This window comes from Bison bison, unplaced genomic scaffold, assembly GCF_000754665.1.
Source record: "Bison bison bison isolate TAMUID 2011002044 unplaced genomic scaffold, Bison_UMD1.0 scf7180017864063, whole genome shotgun sequence".
Taxonomy (NCBI): Eukaryota; Metazoa; Chordata; class Mammalia; order Artiodactyla; family Bovidae; genus Bison; species Bison bison.
This window is the reverse complement of record NW_011494635.1, coordinates 10,724,417-10,735,090: the sequence shown is the minus strand read 5'-3', so window position 1 is coordinate 10,735,090 and position 10,674 is coordinate 10,724,417.

The window sequence follows — 10,674 nt, the reverse complement described above, 5'->3', positions numbered from 1 at the left end:
GCACATGTTGCTTACAGCCCAAGACATAGTTGGGTGACTTACATTTTACTTCTGGTTTGGCTATGGATGGCTGATTTTTAAATGGTCATCTTTTGGCCTCATTTGTTAATCAGGGTAAATAAATATGTTCTACCTGCCTCAGATAGCATGATAAAGGTCAGATGCTTAGCCTGTGTGAACTTGAAGTAAAAAATGGCATACAAACACAAGGTTCTGATTGCTACTTACTCTATGTATCTTTAAACGTATTTCTTGGCCTTCTGCCTGAAATATTATGGCCTGATTTTGAAAGATAGGACTTTTTATGCCTTTCTTCTTCTTTTTCTAATAGTTTTTATCAGGTTGCCTAACAATGGGTATTTATTCAGAAAGGTTACCACTTAGGTTGATTACTGCTACTGCTAAGTCACTTCAGTCGTGTCCGACTCTGTGCAACCCCATAGATGGCAGCCACCAGGCTCCCCCATCCCTGGGATTCTCCAGGCGAGAACACTGGAGTGGGTTGCCATTTCCTTCTCCAATAACAAATTGTGACAGTCTTAGCTCCTTCATAAATAATATGTAGAGATTAATAGCTGATCTCCTCACAGAGTTGTATTGATACATAAATGAGAGGATATGTGTCAAGACAACAAAAATGTTGCCAAATTTGAATTACTACAAGGGATTAGATCTGATAGAGTGCAGAACGAACTATTGATGGAGGTTCATGAGATTGTACAGGAGACAGATATCAAGACCTTTCCCCAGAAAAAGAAATGCAAAAGGCAAAATGGTTGCCTGAGGAGGCTTTACAAATAGCTGTGAAAAGAAGACAAGCAAAAAGCAAAGCAGAAAAGGAAAGATATACCCATTTGAACGCAGAGTTCCAAAGAATAGCAAGGAGAGATAAGAAAGCCTTCCTCAGCCATTAATGAAATAAATATAGGAAAACAATAGACTGGGAAGGACTAGAGATCTCTTCAAGAAAATTAGAGATACCAAGGGAACATTTCATGCAAAGATGGGCTCAATAAAGGACAGAAATGGTCTGGACTTTAAAGAAGCAGAAGATATTAAGAAGAGGTGGCAAGAACACACAGAAGATTATGTGATCACTCACACTCACCTAGAGCCAGACATCCTGGAATGTGAAGTCAAGTGGGCCTTAGGAAGCATCACTATGAACAAAGCTAGTGGAGGTGATGGAATTCCAGTTGAGCTATTTCAAATCCTGGAAGATGATGCTGTGAAATTGCTGCACTCAATATGCCAGCAAATGTGGAAAACTCAGCAGTGGCCACAGGACTGGAAAAGGTCAGTTTTCATTCCAATCCCAAAGAAAGGCAATGCCAAAGAATACTCAAACTACTGCACAATTGCACTCATCTGACATGCTAGTAAAGTAATGCTCAAAATTCTCCAAGTCAGGCTTCAACAGTACGTGAACCGAGAACTTCCAGATGCTCAAGCTGGTTTTCGGAAAGGCACAGGAACCACAGATCAAATTGCCAACATCCACTGGATTATGGAAAAAGCAAGAGAGTTTCGGAAAAACATCTCTTTCTGCTTTATTGACTATACCAAAGCCTTTGACTATGTGGATCACAATAAACTGGAAAATTCTGAAGGAGATGGGACTACCAGACCACCTGATCTGCCTCTTGAGAAACCTATATTCAGGTCAGGAAGCAACAGTTAGAACTGGACATGGAACAACAGATTGGTTCCAAATAGAAAAAGGACTGCGTCAAGGCTGTATGTTGTCACCCTGCTTATTTAACTTATATGCAGAGTACATCATGAGAAACGCTGGGCTGGAGGAAGCAAAAGCTGGAATCAAGATTGCCGGGAGAAATATCAATAACCTCAGATACGCAAATGACACCACCTTTATGGCAGAAAGTGAAGAAGAACTAAAGACCCTCTTGATGAAAGTGAAAGAGGGGAGCGAAAAAGTTGGCTTAAAGCTCAACATTCAGAAAACTAAGATCATGGCATCCAGTCCCATCACTTCATGGCAAATAGATGAGGAAACAGTGGAAACAGTGCCTGACTTTATTTTTGGGGGGCTCCAAAATCACTGCAGATGGTTATTGTAGCCATGAAATTAAAAGACACTTACTCCTTGGAAGGAAAGTTATGACCAACCTAGACAGCATATTAAAAAGCAGAGATATTACTTTGCCAACAAAGGTCCGTCCGGTCAAGGCTATGATTTTTCCAGTAGTCATGTATGGATGTGAGAGTTGGACTATCAAGAAAGCTGAGCACCAGAGAATTGATGCTTTTGAACTTTGGTGTTGGAGAAGACTCTTGAGAGTCCCTTGGACTGCAAGGAGATCCAACCAGTCCATTCTGAAGGAGATCAGCCCTGGGATTTCTTTGGAAGGAATGGTGCTGATGCTGAAACTCCAATACTTTGGCCAACTGATGCAAAGATCTGACTCATTTGAAAAGACCCTGATGCTGGGAAAGATTGAGGGCAGGAGGAGAAGGGGACGACAGAGGATGAGATGGTTGGATGGCATCACCGACTCAATGGACATGGGTTTCTATAGACTCTGCAGTTAGCGATGGATTGGGAGCCCTGGAGCACTGCTGTTCATGGAGTCGCAAAGAGCTGGATATGACTGAGTGACTGAACTGAACTGAACTGACACACATGCAAATTAAGGTCATTAGTTCTTGGATGATTGATTTTGTTTCATGTTATTTTCTATTGTACTTGGTAGATACCAAAAGTCAATGTTAAATGAACCCACACTTCTGACACATAAGCTTTCTCTTCAGTTGTTTTATTAATATATTTTTAACTGGAAGATAATTGCTTTACAAAATTGTGTTGGTTTCTGCCATACATCAACATGAATCAGCCATAGGCATACATACGGACCTTCCCTCTTGAACTTCCCTCCAACTTCCCACTGCATCACACCCCTGTACGTTGTCACAGAGCACTGGCTTTGAGCTCCCTGCATCATAGCAAATTCCCACCAGTTATCTGTTTTACATATGGGAATGTATATGTTTCAGTGCTACTCTCTTTATTCATCCCATCCTCTCCTTTCCTCACTGTGTCCACTAGTTTTTTCTCTATGCCTGCATCTCCATTGATGTCCTAAAATAGGTTCCTCAGTGCCAGCTTTCTAGATCCATATATATGCATTAATATACAATATTTGTTTTTCTCTGTCTGACTTACTCCACTCTCTATAATATGCTCTAGGTTCATCTACCTCATTAGAACTGACTTGTGTCCCTTTTTATGGCTGAGTAATATTCCATTGTGTATATGAACCACAACTCCACTCTGGTGGAGTTTGCTTTGCCTACATGTGCTACTAGCCAGGTGTGCTAGGGAATTGATACCTCCCAGGAGGAGTCCTTAACCAATGACCAATGGGCCTTAGTGAGTGAGCACCTCACCTCTCTCACACCACTGGATGGGATGACTCTGAGGTGCATAATCCAACCTCCCATGGCTCCTGTCACCCCCAGAGGTAACTGGGGTACATTGCACATGTTACTGGCCTTCTCCTTCCTGCCTCACTTCCCCATTTCCCTAGTTATGTTTTCTCCACCTTCCTGTAGTCTGCCTAGACTAAAACCCTTTTCTTAGTGTCAGCTTCTAGAGGAGCTTCAAATAAGCCCTGGGTTTTCTACCCATCTAAGATAACACCATGGACTGCAAGGAGATCCAACCAGTCCATTCTAAAGGAGATCAGTCCTGGGTGTCCTTTGGAAGGAATGATGCTAAAGCTGAAACTCCAGTACATTGGCCACATCATGCGAAGAGTTGACTCATTGGAAAAGACTCTGATGCTGGGAGGGATTGGGGGCAGGAGGAAGAGGGGACGACAGAGGATGAGATGGCTGGATGGCATCACCGACTCTATGGACATGAGTTTGAGTGAAGTCTGGGAGTTGGTCATGGACAGGGAGGCCTGGTGTGCTGCAATTCATGGGGTCACAAACAGTTGGACACGACTGAGCGACTGAACTGAACTGAACTGAACTGAAGATAACACCTCAAATTCAAATTGCACTCTGCCAAGAATGAAGTAAAATGGTTGGCTTTAGCAACCTGCCTCCTGCACTTTGTTCAATGGCTTTTACTTTTATTCACTCAGTGATTTTCACTTTTCCAGACACTGCTAAGTTTCTGAGGCTGCAAGGATGAATACAGAGAAATACACAAATTGATCAAATAGAAGTTTACATATGGTCCAAAATGTGAACCAAGAATAGAGTTACCACCTTCCCTTGTAGGTAAGAGGTTTCCTGGGAGAACATAATACTTGAGTTGAATCTTGGAAACTGAGCAGGTGTTGAGAAGATAGTAAAGAGGGAAGGGAATTCCAAGCAGGAGGAACAGCAGGGGTAAAGGCAGGAAAGCGTGAAATATCAACATGCATTAAAGCAGTGGTTGGTAATTGACTGTGGCTGAACAGAATAGGAAAGAAGGGTGCCTGCACTTTACTGGGCAAAGGAATTTGGACTTCTCCGCATAGGACCTACTTTGAGAAAAATCTCTTTGGTAGACATGAGCATGAATGGCTTGGAGTAGCTCCAGATTGAAGGTGCTACTTGTTCTTCTGAACAAATTAAAAGGCTGTTTTAATTCTTTAAGCAAGAAATCAGGCGTCCTTGAACTCAGCAGAAGCATAAGATGAAAAAGAAGGCTATAGGAGACTGAAAAGATAAAATCAGATGACCCTTAATTGCTCAAGATGAATGAAAAAGGAAGTGCAGAAAAGCTCAATTTAAAAAGTACAGTAGAGATTGAGAAAATTCTTAAAAAACCCATGTGACTTCCAGAATCCAAAATTTCAATTCCAAACTATCAATGATTATGTTCTTGACATACCAGTGACTATTGCTGATTGTGTCCTTAAGATTATTCTCTCAAGGTCATTTATGTTAGTAAGTATACATCCTTACTTTGCAGTTAACTGTCTACTTGCAATATGAAACGAAGTCATTTTAAACTATTAGGGTGTCATTTCGTGTGTGACTAATTAATAAAGATCATTTTGCATGCATGAAGTAGGTAATAGAGGTGCAATATGTAGTCTAATCCAGGGCAGAAAATGTCATAAGAAAATTAAGGAAAACAGTCATTACATTCCATGCCTTGAAAATTAAAGTAGTCCTTCTTTTCTAACAATTAATTTTTGCCAACTCAGTAAAGTACTGTTTAAGTATCTTATTAGACAAGTAAACAAAAATTGTATACAGAAAAGATTGAGACTAAGGAGAGTTAGTTATTTTAATACACAGATAAATGGACTTATCATATGGAACATTTCAAAAGTGAAATCAAATTGCAATTTTACATTTTACTTATTTATACATTACATATAATTATAAGAAAATGTCACTTAGCACAATCTATTATTGAAAATTTGTTTGCCTTGGTTTCTATAACATAAACCTCAGCACCATAATACTTGATAATGACCAAGTATTATCTTTATATTAGCTATTAATAAAAAAAATACATAGAAATTACATCATATTTGTTCTGACCATTTGAGACATATTTGTGCTGACCATTTGAGACACTATGGCATGGGTATTTGGGTGTTTCAAAGAAAGAAGAAGAAAAGGGAGGGAGGAAGGAAGGAAGGGAGGGTAGAAGAAATTAGTTCTATCTGCTTTTCACTCATTTGTCATGAAACTAATATAAGGGGGTAAGTATCTCTGGTTGTTTGAGTGTTCTTGTTATTAGTATTTGAATTCACAGTAAGTTTAAGTCTTACTGATTTTAGCTAGAGAGTTGATCCAGTATCCCAAAGTGCCAAACATAGAATCAGACAGAACCAGAACTATATGGCTAATTTCAGTTTAAGTGCATTTGTGGTGATTTAATTCATTTATGTATGCTAAGTGATTTTCATTATGATACTACCAAGAAATGTCTGAATTGCATCCTCATATGTCCTCCTTCATTTTCAACAATAAACTTTTAGATAGGAACAAACTTTCGTTTTTAGATAGTAACAAACTTTCATTTTCAACAATAAACTTTTAGATCAGAACAAACTTTCAGATCGGCTGACTCTTGCTTCATGCCCTATGTCAATAATTAAAAATCAAAATTGGATGCTTTTCCTATTTTGTTCATTCGGCTTCTACCTTCAATTAAGCCACAGTGGAAGTTGGATGGTACCAGCTCTTCTGTGGCTGTCTTTCTCTTTTTGAGATAACTTGAATAAGGTGAATGGATCTTAAAAATGACTGACTCCTAAGGAAAGAGAGGGTGGAATGAATTGAGAGAGTAGCAGTGACATATATACATTACCATGTATAAAATAGATATCTAGTGGGAAGTTAGTATATTACACAGAGAGCTCAGACTGGTGCTCTATGATGACCCAGGACCCAGAGGGGTGAGATGGAGGGTGGGTGAGAGGAAGGCTTTAGAGGGAGGGGACATATGTACATTTATGGCTGATTCATGTTGTTGAATGACAGAAATGAACACAACATTGTAAAGCAATTATCCTTCAACTAAAAAAAATTAAAAAGTAAATAAAAAATGAATGACTAATTCTTCCATGAAATCCTGCTTTAATGAACACTTTCATAAGTGTCTTCTAAGTTACATTTTCTTTTTTACTTCATACTTTTTTTTGAGCTCTGTGGTCTCTGTTCCAATTTCACATAATAGGAAACCCCTCCAGTGATACCTGTTTTTAATGGAACTTAAAGGTTTCACTTTGGAGAAGGCAAGCTTCCGGGGTTGGGGAAGGAGAACCAGGGGATGTAGCCATTACTTGTCATATGGACCAGGAAACCACTGGGGGACAAGGAGAATGCTAATAACAAATGATAGCCGCCAGGCCACCCTTCACATTATAAACCGAAAAACTTGCTGCCAGTTTACAAAATATCTGAATACGTTAGGGGATTCACTTTCTTTTTAACATGTTTATAAATTACTAAAAATTTAATAATGATGAAATCACATTTTATTTTAAATAATATTTTAAAGCATTTTTAACAGAGAAAAGTAAAGAAAGAAATTTATGATGATTCATGGTTCTGTTACCCAGATAACTCCTGTTAACTTAAAAAAATGATCCACATGCTTATTAAAAAAATTAAACATTATCAAAATGCAATTAAATGAAAATAAAGTTCTCCTTCTTTTTTTTCTACCCCAAACGACTTTTTCTAAAGGCAACCAGGGTTAGAGGATGCAAATGTAATCTTAGAGAAATCAAGACATTAGATATACACTAGCACTTGCACATACATTTGTGTATTTGTATTTGTGCAAAAACATTTTGCACAAAGGACTGATATCACACACTCTGATATCCACATCTTTTGATTTTTAAAATTAAAATATCATGGAGAAATATGTGTGTGTGTATATATATATATATATATATATATGAAAGACCACATAGATCTGTCTTACTATCAGACTAGTATTTTTGCCATGATTATTGCCATGATTTCTTTAGTTTGCCTCTCCTGGTAAACATTTAGCTATTTTCCAGGTTTTGTTTTGTTTTCTATTGTAAGAATGTTTTAATAAGAAATTCAAGTACAAGTTTGAAAGAATAATCAGAGGGTGCATTTCTAACAATAAATTTTCTGGATCAGAATATGTTTATTTAAAAAATATTGAAAACATATAGTTGAACTGTCCCTGAAAAAAGTATATACTGATTTATTCTATAATCAACAGAATCCTCATCAACCTTCAGTTCAGTTCAGTTCAGTCGCTCAGTCGTGTCCAACTCTGTGACGCCATGAATCGCAGCACTCCAGGCCTCCCTGTCCATCACCAGCTCCCAGAGTTCACTCAAACTCATGTCCATCGAGTCGGTAATGCCATCCAGCTATCTCGTCTGTTGTCCCCTTCTCCTCTTGACCCCAATCCCTCCCAGCATCAGAGTCTTTTCCAATGAGTCAACTCTTCGCATAAGGTGGTCAAAGTATTGGAGTTTCAGCTTTAGCATCAGTCCTTCCAATGAACACCCAGGATTGATCTCCTTTAAGGTGGACTGGTTGGATCTCCTTGCAGTCCAAGGGACTCTCAAGAGTCTTCTCCAACACCACAGTTCAAAAGCATCAATTCTTCGGTGCTCAGCTTTCTTCACAGTCCAACTCTCACATCCATACATGACGACTGGAAAAACCATAGGCTTGACTAGAAGGACCTTTGTTGGCAACCTTATGTACCATCAAATGATGGTAAAATGATTAGGTACAAACATTATATTATCATTTCTATTTCCTATTTGGGTGAACTCAGGGAGTTGGTGATGGACAGGAAGGCCTGGTGTGCTGCGGTTCATGGGGTCACAAAGAGTTGGACACGACTGAGCGACTGAACTGAACTGATGGTTGAAAAGTTTTACTTTATGCTTTGTTGTTGTTGTTCAGTTACTATGTTTGACTCTTTGCAACATCATGAACTGCAGCACAGCAGGCTTCCTTGTCCTTTACTATCTCCCCTGAGTTTGCTCAAACTCATGTTCATTGAGTCAGTGATGCCATCCAATCACCTCATCCTCTGTCACCCACTTCTCCTCTTGCCCTCAGTCTTTCCTAGCATCAGGGTCTTTTCCAAAGAGTCAGCTCTTTGTATCAGGTGGCAAAAATATTGGAGCTTCAGCTTTAGCCTCAGCACTTCCAATGAATATTCAGGGTTGATTTCCTTTAGAATTGACTGGTTTTATCTTACAGTCCAAGGGATTCTCAAGAGTCTTCTCCAGCACCACAGTTCAAAAGCATCAATTCATCAGATTCTTTATCTGTTTTTCTAGACTGCTTGCCTCTTTCTTATTGACTTAAAAAGCAAGCAAATAGAATATTATAATACTATTATAACACTTACAAACTTTAATTGGTACAGGTTCTTTGCATATTAAAAAAAATAGTCCTTTGTCACAAATTAGTCTTCTGATATGAACATTTATTCCATCCCTTGACTGACTTTTGACTTTACAATGCATTTTTTCTGTATTGAAATTTCAAATATTTTTGTAACTAAATGTATTCATCTTTAATTTTGTAACTTTCATTGTTTTATGTCTTACTTCAAAGGGACTTTACATGCTGCAAGATCATAAATTCACTGATTATTTCTTATAATATTTTAATGGATTTCAATATTTATCTTTAAATCTTTGATATACCTGGAATTTCTTTTTGACTTGTCAGTTTCCCATCACATTTATTGAATTATCCATCTATTATTACTTGTTTGAAATGACATCTTTATTATGTAATCGCTCATTTATATTTGTGACTCTTTCATTGATCTCTTCATCTGTTTATTTTTTTCTTATCTAATTCCATGGAATAATCGTTTCCTATTAGAATATGAAGTATGAAGGAAGGAATAGGGATCTTACATGCCTTATTTGTGGTTAAATCCACACCACTTAGAACAGTCCCTGACACATAGTGGTTTCTCAGAAATACTAGTTGAACATATGAATAATAAAAAGTTCTAGTTCTTTATTCATCAACTTTATATATAATCTACTGATGGTCCTTATAAAAATAGGGGATTAGTACACTGACTCATCTCCTTAGCTCTGCCCTTCAGCTCTGGATTTCCTGTTGCTCTATTATTATCTTTTAAGTTTCAATAATTAGAATATGGACTTTCTGAAATCATATTTCCCACATTGACTTAATTTTAGTTCTATGTGTAAATAAGTTCAATGCATCAATATGTAGTCTGATCAGGGCTTCGTCTAAAATAGATTTTATTGAAAAGAGTTTATGGATTTAATGAGATTTACTGTATTCTTGTTTAATGAGTCAAATAACATTTACATAGTGCTTTCTATTAGTATCTGCCTGGCTCTGTTCTAAGTACTTTACAAATATTAGCTTATTCACAAAAAGGTATAGTTCCTGAACTTCTGCATATAATTTACTTGACTTTAAATTTGTATGCCCTTCTGGCTTGGTTTAGAAATTTTTTACCAACCCCTCCATCCCAAATGACTTGAAGACAATAGATACAGCTTGATTTTTACCCTTTGTACTCAACTTGCTTTTTCTATCTATATTCCTGAAGAAAACCATATTGATCCTTGATGTTCAAAGTTTAGCATGATGTATCTGTGCTTACCATTATTTATTGGTTTATCTTAGAATAGATTTTATAATCAGTTTAATAGATTTGTTAATTTAAATCATTTTCATTCAGGTGACATTTTCTCCTGTGCATGTTTTAATCCCCTTCTCTCTTCTACCTATTAAAATGAACTATTGGGTTCTTTAAAAAATTTTAACTTTTTAAAATTGAGGTATAATTGATATAAAAATTATATTACTTTCAAATATACCACATAATGATTCAATATTTGTATATATCACAAAATGATCACCACAATGTCTAGTTAATATATGTCAGCATGCTGCTGCTGCTGCTGCTGCTACATCGCTTCAGTCGTGTCTGACCCTGTGCAACCCATAGATGGCAGCTCACCAGGCTCCCCCATCCCTGGGATTCTCTAGGCAAGAAAACTGGAGTGGGTTGCCATTTCCTTCTCCAATGCATGAAAATAAAAAGTGAACGTGAAGTCGCTCAGTCATGTCTGACTCTTAGCGACCCCATGGACTACAGCCTACCAGGCTTCTCGGTCCATGGGATTTTCCAGGCAAGAGTACTGGAGTGGGGTGCCATTGCCTTCTCCAATATGTCAGCATACA